Source organism: Ambystoma mexicanum, chromosome 3p, assembly GCF_040938575.1.
Source record: "Ambystoma mexicanum isolate Mex_15411 chromosome 3p, UKY_AmexF1_1, whole genome shotgun sequence".
Classification (NCBI taxonomy): Eukaryota; Metazoa; Chordata; class Amphibia; order Caudata; family Ambystomatidae; genus Ambystoma; species Ambystoma mexicanum.
In genome coordinates this window covers 1,165,137,764-1,165,153,912 of record NC_090925.1, presented here as the reverse complement: position 1 = coordinate 1,165,153,912, position 16,149 = coordinate 1,165,137,764, and the positions used below count along the sequence as shown (strand labels likewise).

The 16,149-nt window shown below is 46.0% G+C and overlaps 1 protein-coding gene across 2 annotated transcripts in view; it reads left to right on the top strand.

The window, feature by feature from the left end:
- Nucleotides 1–16,149, top strand: part of SAR1B (secretion associated Ras related GTPase 1B) — a 543,089-nt gene that overhangs the window by 139,845 nt on the left and 387,095 nt on the right. For both annotated transcript variants that reach the window (XM_069652568.1, XM_069652569.1), the window contains exon 2: nt 15,228–15,380. The gene's annotated coding sequence lies outside the window, so the exon portion shown is untranslated. The remainder of the gene's footprint in view (nt 1–15,227; nt 15,381–16,149) is intronic.

The window sequence follows — 16,149 nt, the reverse complement described above, 5'->3', positions numbered from 1 at the left end:
AAAAACACTAAAACCACACAACCACTAAAATCACTACCCTGAAACACACCCCAACCCGTCACCCACCCTAGCGAAACCAAGAAAAATGGGAAAAGTAGCGAAGAAAGCGTGCGACCGCAAGCGGCAGGTCCACTTCTCCCGTGAGGAACTCACCGTGCTAACAGAGACCCTCCAGGAGAATGCTGCCGTCGTCTTCTCCACGCAAATGACCAGAACGGCACTTGCAAACAAGAAGACCATATGGGCTCTGGTGGCACAGCGGGTAAGTGCGGTGGGGACCGCACCCCGCACCCCACAGCAATGCCGCAAGCGATGGGACGACCTGCGGATACGCGTCCGCAGCATACTCTCTGCCAACCGCAACATTGCCACAGCCACCGGGGGAGGTCCTGAATCACCCATCAAGTTGACCCCCTGGGAAGAAATCTGTGCCTCCACCATCGGAATGGAGAGCATAGAGGGAGTCGGAGGGATGGAGAAAGGAGTGCAGACATCCGAAGATTCAGGTAGGTGGGCCAGATAAAACAATGCCAAATCCACACAGTCCATCCATGTGAAGTACCATGCGTCCACATAGTGCAACAGAAACACATGTCCAGGAGAACGTCCACACACATCGGCCTGATAGCGCACGTTAAAACCCACAATAAATACATAAATAATTAAAAACCCCTAATACACGCACTACACGTGCAGCAGGCACACCCTAACTGCAGGCTGCCAAACAACTGCACCCTCACTCCACACACAAATGAAAGCACCTCCAAGGCCCCGACCCAAATCACCCTCAGGTACCACCCCAAAGCATGTGATACAATGCCATTCCAATTCCCACAGACCCATCAATAACCCTCGCCCTCCTTTACTCCACCACAGGGTCCGATCCAAACGACGAGCTACAGGACACCCCTACCAGCACACCTGCAAAGAGGGCCAAGACCAACGGCCAGAGACCCTCCACCTCAGCTGCACGCATCAAGACACGGCAGCAGCACAAATCAGGTGGCAGCACAGAGGAGGGAACATCAACAGGCACCCCAGCAGCCAGCATGCCCACAACACCACCACCACAGGTCCCCCCAATGGATGCCACAGAAGGCACTGCCTCTGGTGGCAGCAGCACCATAGGTGACACCCCATTGATGGCAGCATGCTCGGACACAGAAAACGGGGATGCCGAAGTCAGATCCATCCATGACCTGTCCCAATCCCCCTGTCTGTCCCATCCCGTACAACATGAGGATACCACGCAGGGGCACCCACAAGACGACGACTGGCCATCCCCCACAAGCCCTGTGGCAAGGCAACATGAGGACAACAGCCCCTCTGTGACACCCCCGCAAATGGCCATGGCCCAGCAGAGGCAACAGTCCCTCGACCAGTTAATCGAACAACAGCAGCAACTGGCCACACTCCTCAAGGACCATGCCGATGAATGTGGGGGCACTAAGGCAGACATAGAAACATCAACTGAGACACTTAGGGCAGAAATGGAGAGAGGTACAGAGACGCTAAGGGCACAAATGGAGAGTAGCACCGAGAGCCTGAGGGGGGAACTGCATGCGACGTCCAAAGACGTATGTGCCGAACTTGCCGCAGTGCGCCGTGTGCTCACTGAGCTCTCGCAAACCCTTAGGGACATGCATGGACGTGAGCAGGCAGACACATCATCCGTTGCAAGTTCCGTCCAGGGCAGCCCCCAACGTAGATCTGGAAGGAACCTGCGCTCCACAGGCAGGGGTGCCCCTGATACCCGCAGAGGGGGCTTGCAATAGCGACAGCCCACTGACAATGAGCATCTTTGGACACTGGTGTTCGGGGGGGGAGGTAGGAGGGTGGAGGGGGTGTGTTGGGCTCACTTGGGTGGCGGGTCGATAGGGTGTTCAACATGACATCACATATGCCATAAAAAGTGCACGATCAACCAATGAGATGTGTGGACATTGATCTTTGTGTACTAGGCCATCATAGGCGTACAGTCCATATTGTGCATGTCCCAGACACACGCAGTGCCACGAGTCCCGTGTCCATGTATCAGCCACCAGGCGTGAGTGCTAGAAGCATACATCAATGAGATGCTGACGAATGTCACGGGCCTCCGGTGCCTCGCAGACTCCATGAGGTGCTGCCACATCCCCACCCTCATCATGACCATCATCAGGTGCTTGCAGTTCTGCGTCAGGGGGCATGGGCACATTTCTACGTACGCACATGTTGTGGAGCATGACACATGCCATGACCATCTTTGCAACCTTCTCATGGCGGTACAGGAGTGCCCCGCCAGACCTGCTGAGGCAGCGGAAACGACCCTTCAGTAGGCCGAATGCCTGTTCTATGACTACACGGGTACGTGAGTGGGCATGGTTGTAGTCCTCCTCATGCTGGTCCCGTGGGTTCCGGACTGGTGTGAGGAGCCATCTCTTCAGTGGATATCCAGCATCACCTGTATGTGGACGAGAAACGTATGATGTGGAATGCCATTGATACGTACGCACACCCCCCCCCCCTTCCTGCCAGGTCATTGGCAATACACATACCCCACATCATCATGCATGTAATGAGACTCACCGAGTAGCCAGGATCTGTTCCCTGCGTGTCGCTCCATGTAGCGTGGTATTTTAGAGTTCCTCAAGACCATAGAATCAGGGGTTGATCCAGGGAATCGGGCACAACAATGTGTAATGATCCTGTTGGAGTCACACACCATTTGTACATTCAGGGAATGAAATTGTTTTCGGTTGCGGTACTGGGCCTCCATGGCATGTGGGACGACCAATTCAACATGGGTGCAGTCGATGGCACCAATGCAACCCGGTATGCTGGCAAGTGCATGGAATCCCACTTTTGTGTTGGTAATTTCCTGCTCCGAGCGTGGTAGAGAGATGTAGTCGTCTGCGTGCTGCAGGAGGGCATCGAGCACTTGCAATAGTGTCCGTGAGAACAGTGGCTGAGAAATGCCATGCAACTGTCCGACTGTGTGCTGGTAGGTGCCTGTGGCCAGGAAGTGGAGTACAGACACCACCTTCAGTAGGGGTGGGATGGCGGTTGGGCTATCTATCATGCTGACAAGGTCAGCCTGTGTCATGTCCACAATGGCGGCTATGGTGTCCCGGTCCAGACGGTAGAGGGTGTGGATCTGCTCATCAGTGAGGTTGAACGGATGTGCTCGGAGGCGTGGGATTGCGGGCTGCCTGCGTGGTGGTAGTGGCTGTGCTGGTGGGCCTTGCTGGCCCTGCCTTGGCCTCCTCCTCCTCCTGCGTCTCCTCCGTGCGGCTGGTTGTAGTTGGTGTTCGTCTTATTCTTGGAGTTGGAGCACTTGCAGTGCTATCAGGTCCCCCAGGGCCAACATCGCGAGTCCTGCCGGTAGCATTTCGGTGTGGTTGTGGGAGGAGACTGGCTGTGCAATTTGTGTTTTCAGGCTGTATGGCCTCCACCTGTGGTGATTAATTCCACCTGTGCAAACTGCTCTCCCCTTTGGCCGAGCACGTCCCGCGCACAACGCTGCAATTCGGGGAATGGTATCTTGCTATTGCAATCATGTATTTGTACCCGATGGCCGTGTAAGATTGGTTGATATGTTCATTCTGCTGTGGTCCCATTGTTTCACATACTATCTGTGCAGTCGCGAACAGACTTGTGAGGGTCAGTGGAACGTAGTACTCGAGTAACGGTGGGCCCTCATGCATCACTGTACCGAGTTGCAACGACGGGCGGGGCGTCCCATTTGTGGGTGAAGGCAGTTGCCATTTTCACACACAGCCGCACTCGATGGAATAATTAGTGATTTCAAACGGCCACAGATGCCTTTTCGACGTGATGTTGCAAATGAGGAATTCGAAGGGCGGCGCTTTCGGTTTCCAGCTAGCGGCGAGGAGATGCCCACAGGTCTGACTGCAAATATAACTTTCTATTGTTCAATGTCCTTGAGACAGGGCCCATGGCGAGGAAGCAATGATTGATATGAATAGTTTGGGATGCGCAATAGCTACGTGGGCGATGAGGCCGGCCGTTCCCAAATACATGTTACTTCACAACACTGGAATTACGGGCTGGGGCACTGTGGATTTTGCAGGCTGCATAACGCACAGACTCAATGGATGTTTCTAATGTTATGTGAGTAATTATTCAGGCGTTTTGATCCCGGGATGAGGGAATGATGAATGGATGCATGGGCAGGTGATTTAATACAGAGTTTGCCATGTACAGGGCTTCTTGGGATCTATCCGCCTCCCCTACGCTATGTGATGCAGGGCTGCCATAGTGGGACCATCGTCTATCTGGCCTTGTTGAGCCCTCCCTGTCTCGACGCGCCCTCAGACACTTGTGTCCATGCACGTTAACATTCCCATCTGATGGATTCTGTTTTCACAGACGCATGCACAGGTACACTCGTTTGTGATGGTGTTTGCACCTCGATATAGATGGTTATGAGTCGCAAGTGGTTTTGGGGTGGTGATGATCCTTTGGAGTGGGCTAGCATGCATATGGCTGTGGATTTCGTGTGATCATTGAAGTGAGTTGTTCGAATGTAGTTCTGATGGCCATTCTGTTCTTTTTCTTTTCTTTTGGTTGACAGGTATCTCCTCCCCTTTTGCCACTGCCATCTGTATGCCACTCCTGCAGATGGATTTTACTCCCGACACCTGCTGCTTCGTGTTAATCAGTGGAGCAGCATTACGATCTTATGGGACGATCGCCAATGGCCCACATGCCCTTACGCAGTACTGGTGGCTCGGACCAACATTTCGGCCTTTCAGCTGGACTAGTGCCTCCCCATTGGGACGGCCCTGCGGTTCTGTGCGCTTCCATGTTGCCTTTTCGTACGTGAATGTGGCTCTGTGTACCATGGGGGAACAGGGCGACACACAAGTAGTGGCTGGTCATTTCTTGCGGATGCAGCCCACAATGGTGATTAGTGTTTTGGAGTTCATGGCCTGATGGCTGTATGGGCTTGGTGACTTTGATGTGCATAAAATTTCTATTCTGATTTGGCCCGTGTAGCGTTTTTCTTTGCAAGTGATGTGGCATATGCCTATTTGGGGGGGCGATGTATTGTGAGGAGATCTGCATTGGGTTCCAGCTTCGGGGTTTAGTTGCGTGGTACTGTACTGGGCGCGTTTGCCTACTAAGCCCGTGAGGTCAGGGATGGGGGCTGCCTATATGACAGTTTGAATGTTGTCATGCTCAGGGGCGGGGGATTGGGTTTTGTGTAACAGATGCCGGTCAGCCAGGTGGACTGGTGGAATGATGTGATTCTCGGAACATTGCTGGTCACAGGTGCCTGTGTTTGCGTGCGTTTCTTGGTGGGGGACTGTGGTCATGTCCATTGGGATGGCTTCTGTATTCGTGCCATCTGTGCCCTGCAGCTCCCATTGGCCCCTCTTGTGTTTCTTTTGTTCGTTGCCATGCATGGGTGACTTGTACATTTCAATGGTTGCATTGTGACTTCATTGCACCTACGGGGAGTTGTACTTTGTGGGCAGGGAGCGGTGTACAGGCACTCAGTGGGGCCGTTTACGGTTGATTCGCGATGCCGTACTTCTCACCATGGCGGAATGGTACATTACGCCATGCCTGATGGCGTTAGGTACATGTCCGCTAGGGTCGGAATTGGCGTACCCTTGCGCCATGGTGGTGTTTGCGGTTTGGCATGGCGCGCGCGCGCGTGCTTGGTGCAGTTAGCGTTGGCGTTCACTACGGTGTCGCTAATGGCTTCGTACTTTGCGGTGATGGGTCATAGTCGCACCGAGCGCTATTCGATGGCGGTATTGCATTTCCGCCATCGTTTTCCGATTTCCGCCAGGGTCGTAATGAGGGCCAATATATAAAACACATAAAAGACTGTACTATACAAAACACATGGAGAGCCCATACGGTGGGTTGGTTTTTAGTGGTTATAACTCAGCTCCGTATGAAACTTCACACTGGAGTAATTTCTCGTATTTCTAAATGCTATTAGTATATTCTCAAACCCAACTTGTACAAGTTTCTGTCCTTAAAACACAGACAAATGTTGGACATTCATCGGGCGTAAAAATGTATATGTATTTTTCAAAGATGATGGTATTTCTTTCCTATCACTTTCTTGATGCCCATTCTTCTAAAATGGCGGGCCCTTTTAGAGTGTGGTAGATAAATCCACAGTCCAGGACCAAAATATTGGTGTTTGTAGGGTCGATTTCCTGGTCATTAAGGAAGATCACTCCAGACCTCCTCTTTGGTAGGGCATGAAGATGGTTTCTACTCATATGTGGAGTACATCATCCGTATTGAGGGGTGATGTTAGGGTAGCCCGGAGAGGTTCTTAATTTTAGAGATTTGTCCTGGCAGTGTCCAACATTCAAGTATGCTCGTACCCAAGGTTTCCCACATACCCTGCTGATCGAACAGGAACCCAGCAAGGCTATAACAGCAAAGGGAGGATAACTTAATACATAATACTCCTTACAAGGGACAAGAAGGAATAGTGCTTACAGAAGAGTGAGGAAAACATAGGCATTCACACAGGAGCTGGACACCACAGAACACCACACCTAACTTTTTTTTTTTTTATTTGGTTGGCTGAAAGATTTCAACCTTTCAAAAAAGATCTTCATTACAGACAAGTTACAAATTTACAATTTTACCATTTTACATAAGTCAATTTTACATAATTTATATCAATTTGCCACTCTTACAATTTTCCAAGCTTTCCATGACATATATACATATTTGATTGATTTGTTAAATTTTACAGATTTGTTTCAACAATAATTAGGACTATTCTGTTCAAAAAAAAGAAATGATTGGCAAATAATCGTAAGAGTTTAAAAGTTAAAAAGAAAAAGAAAAAGAGAAAAAAAAAAAATAGTAAAAATTAAGACTCGCATATATCCTAATGTTTAAAATGCATTTTTCAGTTGTCCATGAGCGATAAATCGCGAGGTAAAATCGTTTTTATAAATTGCGTTAATGCAATGTGAATGGCAGTGCGATTGCTTGTCATTAATATAATCCATATTTCATCTGATGAGTGATCACAGTACAATTGTAATACATTGCGAAAGTAATGTTTACGTATGCCACTTAGAGCTGGGCAATCCACTACTAAGTGAGCTAAGCACTCTAATTGCTTAGCATCTTTACAGAAACGGCAAGATGTTTCAGTTTTTAAAATTACACCTCTTCGTGCTAAAATTTGATTTGTGGGCTCTAAATTTAAACGCAGTCTTAACATTTCAGATCGAACATGATGTGATGGAGACTTTAAAAGATAATAGGCCATTTGCTTAAGCTTCTTGTGAGGAAACAAATTTCGATCAAAATCTACATATTTTTTACATAGTTCTTGGGTAACATTCCAATCATGCCAATACATTCTTTTTTTTGCTAGAGCAGGATTCTTAAGTAGCAAATCAATTGAAATGTTCGCACTGGCTAAAGCATTGATGATTTCTCTTACCCACTTTTTAGGAAATATATCATTAGATGCACAAATATACATTGCAATTGAACCCAGCATATTGTTAGTTTGTATACCCAAAAGACATTTTCGATACAGATTGCAAAATTTCCAAAGAATTAAACCAAACAAGGAGATACTGCCAAGTTCATACCTTAACATACACAAGGGAGTACACACTGGTAAGCAGAAAACTGCTTTCCAGAACTTCCCTTCAAGTCGATCCCAGTAAATTCTGGATTGAAGTAACAGAGTTTCAGCTCCGTAGGATAGAATCGGGACAACTTTTTGATTGAAAAAGACTACCACATGCTCTACAGTGAATTTGCCATACTTATATAGAATTATTTTGGCTTGCGAGATTAGAGTCATGACTTTAGCATTTACAGAGTCATCATAAATTTGATTCGAGCCGGAGCCAATAAAGGGTAATCCTAAATATTTGTAACTTGGTACAGTTTGTAAAGGAACTGCGCGCAAAAACCACTGATTTCTCACCAATTTTGTCTGCCTTTTTCTTTGACAAATCACTATCTGAGTTTTGTCCACATTGATAGTTAGATTGTTGGTGTGCGTATAAGTGTCCAATTTATCCAAAAGGTTCTGTAATCCTCTTGGAGTTTGCGAAATAAGGACAAGATCGTCAGCATACAAGAGCCATATAATTTTCTGAGCTCCTAATTTGGGAGAATCTGACAATACTTCTTCAAAGGAAGTCCCAATATCTAAAATAAAAAGATTGAAGAGAGTAGACGCCAAGATGCACCCCTGTTTTAGACCTCTCATTGTCTTAATATTCGCAGACAACAGCCCATCAAGCGATAATCTAACTTGCATTGTCGTATTCGAGTGCAATTTTTTGATTATAGTTAGCAATGATGGACAGCCATAGTTCTGTAATTTCTGAAATAATAATGATCTATCGACTGAATCAAAGGCTACCCGAAAATCGACAAATGCCATATACAGAGGTTGATTAAGATCTGCATATTTGGATTTTAGCATATTTAATGTGATTAGATTTACTGAGGTGCCTAGCCCTGCTACAAAACCGGTTTGAAATGGGTCTCTTTTAGACTCCTTTAGGGTCCACTTATTCAATTCCTGCAAAATAATACGACTGTAGAGTTTGCCCGGAGCATCTAATAAGGCAATGGGTCTATAGTTCTGTGGGAGACACCGATCACCTTTTTTATGAATTGGTACAGCCAAAGAATGAGTCCACGATGCCGGAAGCTCTTGGGAATCATTGATGTGCTCATATATATGATATAGAATTGTTGACCATATTAATGGATGTTCCTTAAAGATTTTATTTGATAGGCCATCCGGACCAGGCGCCCTAGACTGACTTATTTTATTGATAAAATATACGGTGTCAGATTTATCAATATTAATATGAAATCGTTTGTGTGGAGCGGAACTTATGGAAGATTTACAATCAGGCGGATTAGCATAGATTTTAGAAAAGTAACTAATCCAGCTTGCTTCTGGAACACTCTGCGTTTGTGACTTTATTTGCACCGGGGAAACTGCGCTGGTCAGTGCTTTCCAGATTTGGGCTGTATTGCTATCACGAATATTTTGTAACATCAATTCACCATCTTATTGAAATAATTTACTTTGATGGTGCCTCCGCTAATTTCTATATGCTGTTTTGATTTGCGTCAGTACTGTGAACCCGGTACTCAATGGAAGTTTCATGGCTTCTCTTTTTTTAAAGCGAAATTCAGTTTTCTTACTTTTGGTCTCTAGATCAAACACATGTGATCTTCTATTGGTGTGATTTGTCTGTGCCCTATTATCTGAAAAATGATGTATTATATCATAATAGGAAACTGGGGTGAAAGGTGTGTTGTTCCGTGAGTGACAAAAGGCAGCTTGCAGGGATGTACTGAGGTTGTTTAATTTGTTTTCAGTCCAAATAATACGATTCAGCTGGTTAGAGACTGTTAGTTGACCCAAATTCGCCATCGTGCTACGATTAATTTTCGTCACTTTTGAAGCCCACTGTAACGTGAGCAATCGGTGATCGCTATTTGAGTTTGATACAATATTAAATGAGTGAATTTGTGAAAAAAGTCTATCATCAACATAAATGTAATCAATTGTGGCTTTCACGCTACCCTGTTGCCACGTGTGAATCGACTCACTTTTGTCAAATTTGCTTTCATTCATCATACAAAAGCCTCTCGTGAGCATAAGTTGTTCGCACAATTTACATTTTAAATCCCCTGATATGTTCTTCGAAAGGAGGCAATGGAGATTTAAATCACCAGCAACAACTGTTTACTGTATTTCTGGAACAAGCATGATGAAATCCAACATGGAAGCAACATCACTCAAAAACCTCCGATCTTCAATGCTTTTGTGATTCCAATAGAGATTAACTATAGCGAACAAGTTTGAGTCAATTGACATAACAGTCAGTTGCGTGAAAGAATTAGGAGTATGAGAAAATATTATGCCGATATTAGAGCTTAATTTAGTTGCTGTAATGAGGCCAGCCATCGGACGGCCTCTTTTTCCTTGAAGAGCTGCCATAAAATGAATTTCATGGTTGTTCCATAGAGGAGCAGTTGTTAGCCATGTCTCTTGTAAAAGAATCACATCGTAATTATTTAAGATGTTTTGCGTGTTGTTAACCAAATGATTAAAACCACGAGTGTGCCAAGAGACCAATGAGATATATCTTTTCTTCTCTGCCTTGTCCGCAAGTTAACTCCTGGGATCACAATTACAGCAGCATTTGGAGGAAACCTCAGTTAATACATTGCTATCTGTATACACAATACCCTTATTAAGTTCCCTTATGGCAGAATCCATCCACGTTTCAGCACTCGGAGAACCATTAGGTGAATTTGTTGGGCCCAGAAGTAGTATAAATCCCAGTGTCAAAAGTTGGTTTTTTGCTTCCCAGATGAGATTTCTGACGACTCTTGACGTCAGCCATAGGCATGCCGTACTTACTGAGTTGTCATTGAAAAACTCAACCTGTGCTATGTCTGCAGAGTCAATGTCTTGCAATAGCGGGATATCAGAGAACACCTGCAATATACTTTGTCGATTTAACACATATTGCGGATATGGAGCTGGCCGGCATCCCAGCACTAGTGCAATTTTATTGTCCTTTGCTGCTTTAGATTTCAAAATTGATTTACCTGGGAGGTTATTTGAGGTATTTTGCGTAACTGATGGAGTTTGATTAACTACAGAAGGGCGCAAAGTTTTTAACATGGTAACAATTTCAGTATTGTGGGTAGCCAAGGGCGGAGGCAACTCTATTGCTTCTTTATCTTTATCACATTTGAATGAGACTGAAGGTTTCGATAATGAATATTGAGTTTGAGAATTATCAGTTTTCTGTGATTTAAGTGAGGGGGCTTTGAGTGTCGGTGCTGCGGTAAGTCTGCTCATATAAGCATCAACTTCCTTTCTGATTTCAGCACGACAACTAACAAGCATTTCTTGTTCGTGTACATCTTCATTCACTAAAGAGGGTTGAGAAGCGCGTGCTACATTTATTTTAGATTTCTTAATAGGTGGCAGTTCAGTTCTTTTGGCAGTGGATAAATTCGCACTGGGTTCCATCATTACCGATGGATGAAGAGTTTCCAGGCCAGCTTGTTCTTGTTCATGGCTATTGACTGCTTTAATCAGGTTATCTAAGGGCTCGTAAGGCGTTGCAGATACCTGCCTTCTAATCGCAGCGCCCAATTTGCTTTTACGAATTTGGCTAAGTTGTATGTACTTTTTCGTGATGGCACAGGCCGCTTGTTGATTGTTTGTTTGGAATAGTCAACATGTTAAAGAATTGTTTCGAACTTGTTGGGGCCTGTGCTTCATTTTTCTTAACATTTTTAGTTTTTTTAACAGTCTCGAGATTTTTCCTACGTTGCTGATTTGTTTTCCCAGATAAGTGGGATTCAAAGGTAGATTGAGTCATCTTTTTACAAAATATTGTATAGGGCTCTGGAGTTGGTGTGCTGATAGAATCACTCACTGTCTCCTTTCCTAACCTAACAATCAATAGGTTACAAAGAGGGATGTGTAAGGGAAAACCAGGAACAGACTTGAAGAGAAAGTCAAGGAACAGGGGCAGGGATAACGAAATGACTAACCCAAAACCTCCTGTCCTCCCCACCCAGGGAAGGAAAAGAAAAGGGTACAAAAATAACTCTCTCAATGAGGGATGTCCAAAGGATCAACGTTACACTGCAGAACAGGACAAGGTCAAAGAAATCGAGAACACAGCCAAACTTGGCTGCACAGGAAAGTGCTGTTTGCAAAACAGAAAGGGAATCCAGGAAGCCGAAAAAACGAATAAGCACACTACATTCGAAAGCCAAGGATCCAGGAACAAGAAATAAGGAAATAAGAACTAGAAACTAAGCATACAAACCAGGAACAAGGGGCCAGTTGCAAACTGCAACACTGCGACAATGACCAGTGCCAGGCTATCGCTTTTAAAGCTAGCTAGCGATCAAATGCCTCCGGTGTGCTGTTTGCTAGCACCTGCTGGCCACAAGTGCTCCTTATCCTTCACCTAACCTTGCCCTGTAAGGGTGGAGACAAAGCAGCGGATCAGGCACTCTGGGAAGTATAGTCTTTTGATTAAAGCAGCATACTGGCTGCCAGAAAACTGGAATGGATCTGGAAGGGAAGTGAAATGGAAAATATGGATTTAGAACTCCCAAAACACCACAACACTTACTTGTAAGGTTCGGAGGGAATGTCCAATAGGGAATTAATGATATGATATTATATGATAGGTTATTTATAACACGCTTAATACCCAGAGGTTTCTAATCGCGGACCCGGGGATCGAACCTGTGTTGCTCCGTGTCGTCTTGCTTCCAAGGCGAGCACGTTGCCCCTGAGCTATCCTCCCGAGAAGATGCCTAATCAGGCCCCAAAGTGGCAGGATAGAGAGCGAATGGAGCAAATCTTGATAAATTGTAACAAACTTGGAAAAGTATTAATAAGTGGTGTTATTCACATTCTTTGCTGAAATGACTGGGTGAATAATGAATGGGGTTTTGGAAGCGACTAGGATAAGTAAGTGTTAGATAACTGAATTTAAGAAAAGATACTTCATGATTGGCGGGGTTGAATTAGCCAGAAAGGAACACTCTAAGATTGGCAATAACATTGTATTTTAGAATCTGCTGTTTGCTTAAGAGGATGGTGTAATTCTGAGCCATTAAGACACAGAATGCAAATGACAGAAACACATTTTTCATTTTTTTCCTGACATAGATGAGGAATACAGACTGCCCCATTTTCTTCTCTAAAGTCAGTTTTATCCATCTCTTCGATGGTCGTGCCAGGCAGATATCCCCTAAGCAGTCAGGAGTGCAATCTTCATGCTGACTACAAGGGCCCTCTTTGGCTCCCTCTTCGCAGAGGCGGTACTGAAGCATGTTCCATTTCCCCTACAACCAGGCAGGCACGTGCCAGTGAGTTACGGAGCGGTGTTGCACCAACACCCAATTGAAGACCGGCTTGTGCTAGCTGTTACTTTGGGCAGTTTTGCTCTCACTGCTCTGAGAAGTTAATCGGGGGGGATCCGCAGGCAGCGATTTCCTGCCAGCTGAGGTCTTAAGTCCGCTCTCCTTGATGCCCAGTATTAGGTGGTGCACGCCTCTTCACAGGAACCCTGTTTACAGCCTGATGGACGTTTACCCTCCGGTGGGAACTATGGTTACCTTTGGGCAGGGCATGCCTCCCAATTACATAATATCACCTAGTAAGACCTATCCCCTTGTGTTTTGCACTGTTCCACTCCTGTGTGATGATCCAGCTCGTCTGTCCTGATGCTCGTATTTTCGAACTTGAATGACTAATCTGCAATCCTTTGTATGTTTGGAATCCCAGTCCCATTTTTAGCCTGCTCTGAGTTTTGTGCGCTGATAACTCCTCTGATCTGTTGGTTGCCTGCAAAGGAGGCTGTTGTAAATGCCACTGTATTATACAGACTTTGCATGGCCTTCTGACTTGGTTTTATGACATGCTTGTGGGAATCGGACTGCTCTTCGAACTAAGCAAGAGCTGGAAGTTATGATAGGAGGACAATTGAACAGTTAATGACATGGATAGTAAAGTGCACTTGCTAAATGAAAAAGAGTAAGGTACAAGAGAATTGTAAAAAGTACCAGCTTCAACATAATTGTAGTAAATGAACGGTATTTCATTGAACTGTTCAGCTGAATTAATAGTTAATGCCCCCGAACCCCCCACCACACGCAAAAAATACTTCCTCTCTGAGAGTTGGAGCTGCTACACATTGGGACGTTCGTTCCTAGAGGGAGCCTTTCACAGACGTTTGGGCCTACACTGTTACTTTCTCGATTGTGCAGTGTGGAGTGTGGTTTCAGTGCTATGCGGATGACACTCAGCTATTCTTCAGGCTACCCTCGGCCTCCTCCTCTACTTCCCTCATCTCTGACTATCTGCCTGCTATCCAGGAGTGGTGTGACGCCAATGACCTCTGCCTTAATGCCAGTAAGACTGAGATTCTCCTCATCGGCACGCCTGCTCCCTCCTTTCCTGTAGCTCCCTTGGCCCCCTCCCTGCTCCCTCCTGCAAGGCTAAAAATCTCGGGGTCATCTTTCGACTCTACACTCTCCTTCTCTCATCACATCTCTGACGTCTCTACGAAGTCACACTACCAGCTGCGCCTCCTCAGAGGTATTCTTCCTTTCCTCTCCTTCCACCAGAAGCTCACTGTCTCCAGAGCTCTGGTTCTCTCCAGGCTGGACTATTACAAGATCCTCTTTTTAAATCTGCCTGCTTCTATTCTCCGCCCTCTGCAACTTATCCAGAACAGGACTGCGAGACTTGTCCTTGGCCTCAAGCCCAGGGATTGTATCTCTCCAGGATGGTAATCTCTGCACTGGCTCCCAGTGGCTGGGAGGATTAAGTTAAAAACCCTCTGCATCGTCCACAAGGCCTTCTGGGACCTGGGGCCTCAATACCTTCAACTCTCTCTTCCTAAATACCTTCCTTCTCGAGCTCTTCGCTCATCCGCCTCCAATTCCCTCAGGGCCAGTCGCTTCTCCAAGCAACGAGTTGGTGGTAGATCTCTTTCTTCGGCTGGGGCCTCCCTCTGGAACAGCCTCCCTGCCTCCCTGAAACTTGAGGAAAATCATCTTCGGTTCCAGAAGCACCTCAAAACCTTTCTCTTTGTGTCTGCTTTTTATCCTCCTCTCCCTTGCTGATTTCCTGGCTGACACTGAAACTGCACTGGTTACCTGGCCACTGATCTCGGGCCCAGGTCCACTCCCCCACCAGTCGCACTCCTGCACTGCCTTCCTGGCAACCCCCACTCTTGGTGACTGTTTTCTGTATCCCTACGGTCCCACTTCCAGCACTTGACACCAGACGTCTGCACTTACCCTTTCACTTGCCACCTGCTGGCTGTACTTTTACTTATTGTTTATTTATTGTCTTATCCGATGTACTGGACTGTCCTCTCTCCCCTTCCCCACGCACTTCTCCTCCTTCCCCTTCCCATGCACCTGCGCAATCTGAATGACACCTGGCATAGTAGAATCGTTGTCTGTCTTCCCTCTGTTCCCCCTCCCTTGCCTCGTCGCGCCTTGAAACACTATATAGGCGCGTTATAAATGCCATATCATATCATATGGTGGCCGTGCCTGTGTACGTTTAATTTGCCGCTGTATACTGCTTTGGTTGACTGAGAGAATGGATTTTGTTTATGGACTGTAAGTAACATCCTTGCTGAAGAGAAGTCATATTTTAATGCGTTTTCCCTCTCTTGCAGCGCCTCCCACGCTGAAGTAATTGGAGAATGCCTACTGAGTGTGACGAGTTATTTTCACTTCTGTAACCGGAGCGGAGGTTGCATCACCTCGCAGTATTTGCACGGATTGAGCGTGCCTTCAGAGGATCACTTTTCTTTCTTCCCCTGCTAGAGGTTGGTATTTTTGTTGAGCAATAAATAAAACTGCTGACGCTGGCTTTCTGCCATGTTTGCTTGTTCATGACCTTAGCTTTTCAAACGATCAGGTGGCGTGTATACTGCATGAGGTTTTTCCTAACCTGTAGGAAGTGGGTAGCAATCATTGTCTTCTATCTTGGTGCACATACACACGCACCCTAAAAAAGCAGTCTCGTTTTGCCACACGCTGCCTAAAGATGCTGAGATTAGGAGTACATTGCACGTGGCTCTAGGGGTCTGTGCCGTCCAGCATTCTTCTGTCGATTCATGTTGGCCTTCATGGTTCTATTTTTCTCAAACGCCATTTGCCGAGAGCATGTTTACCACAAATTGGTACCGTTTGTCCCAGTCCACATTTGCCTTTCGGTGTATTTTTTGACTTGGCCCCTCTTGAGCACTAGTTTGGCAGTCCCAGAATTACTATTTTGAAGTTTGTCTTATTTAAAATACAGGTAATAAAAGCGGACACATATCAAGGATCCACTTGAGCACATCTCTGGTCCATCTCACAGCTATAAATTACTTTTAGTAATAGCTAGTTATCTCTCTGAAACTGCTCTCATGTAAACATTCCCTTCTTCACACGCCTTTTCAATTTACATCCTAATTTCAAAGGTCCTGTTCTAATATTAAATTTGGCTGGATCGACTTGCACCAGAGCTATCGGAAACACGACCCTCGTTTCTTTAACATTCCCCTCCTCTGTGTGAACCCCCTGTTTATTTTATCTGTACCCTCTTTCCCC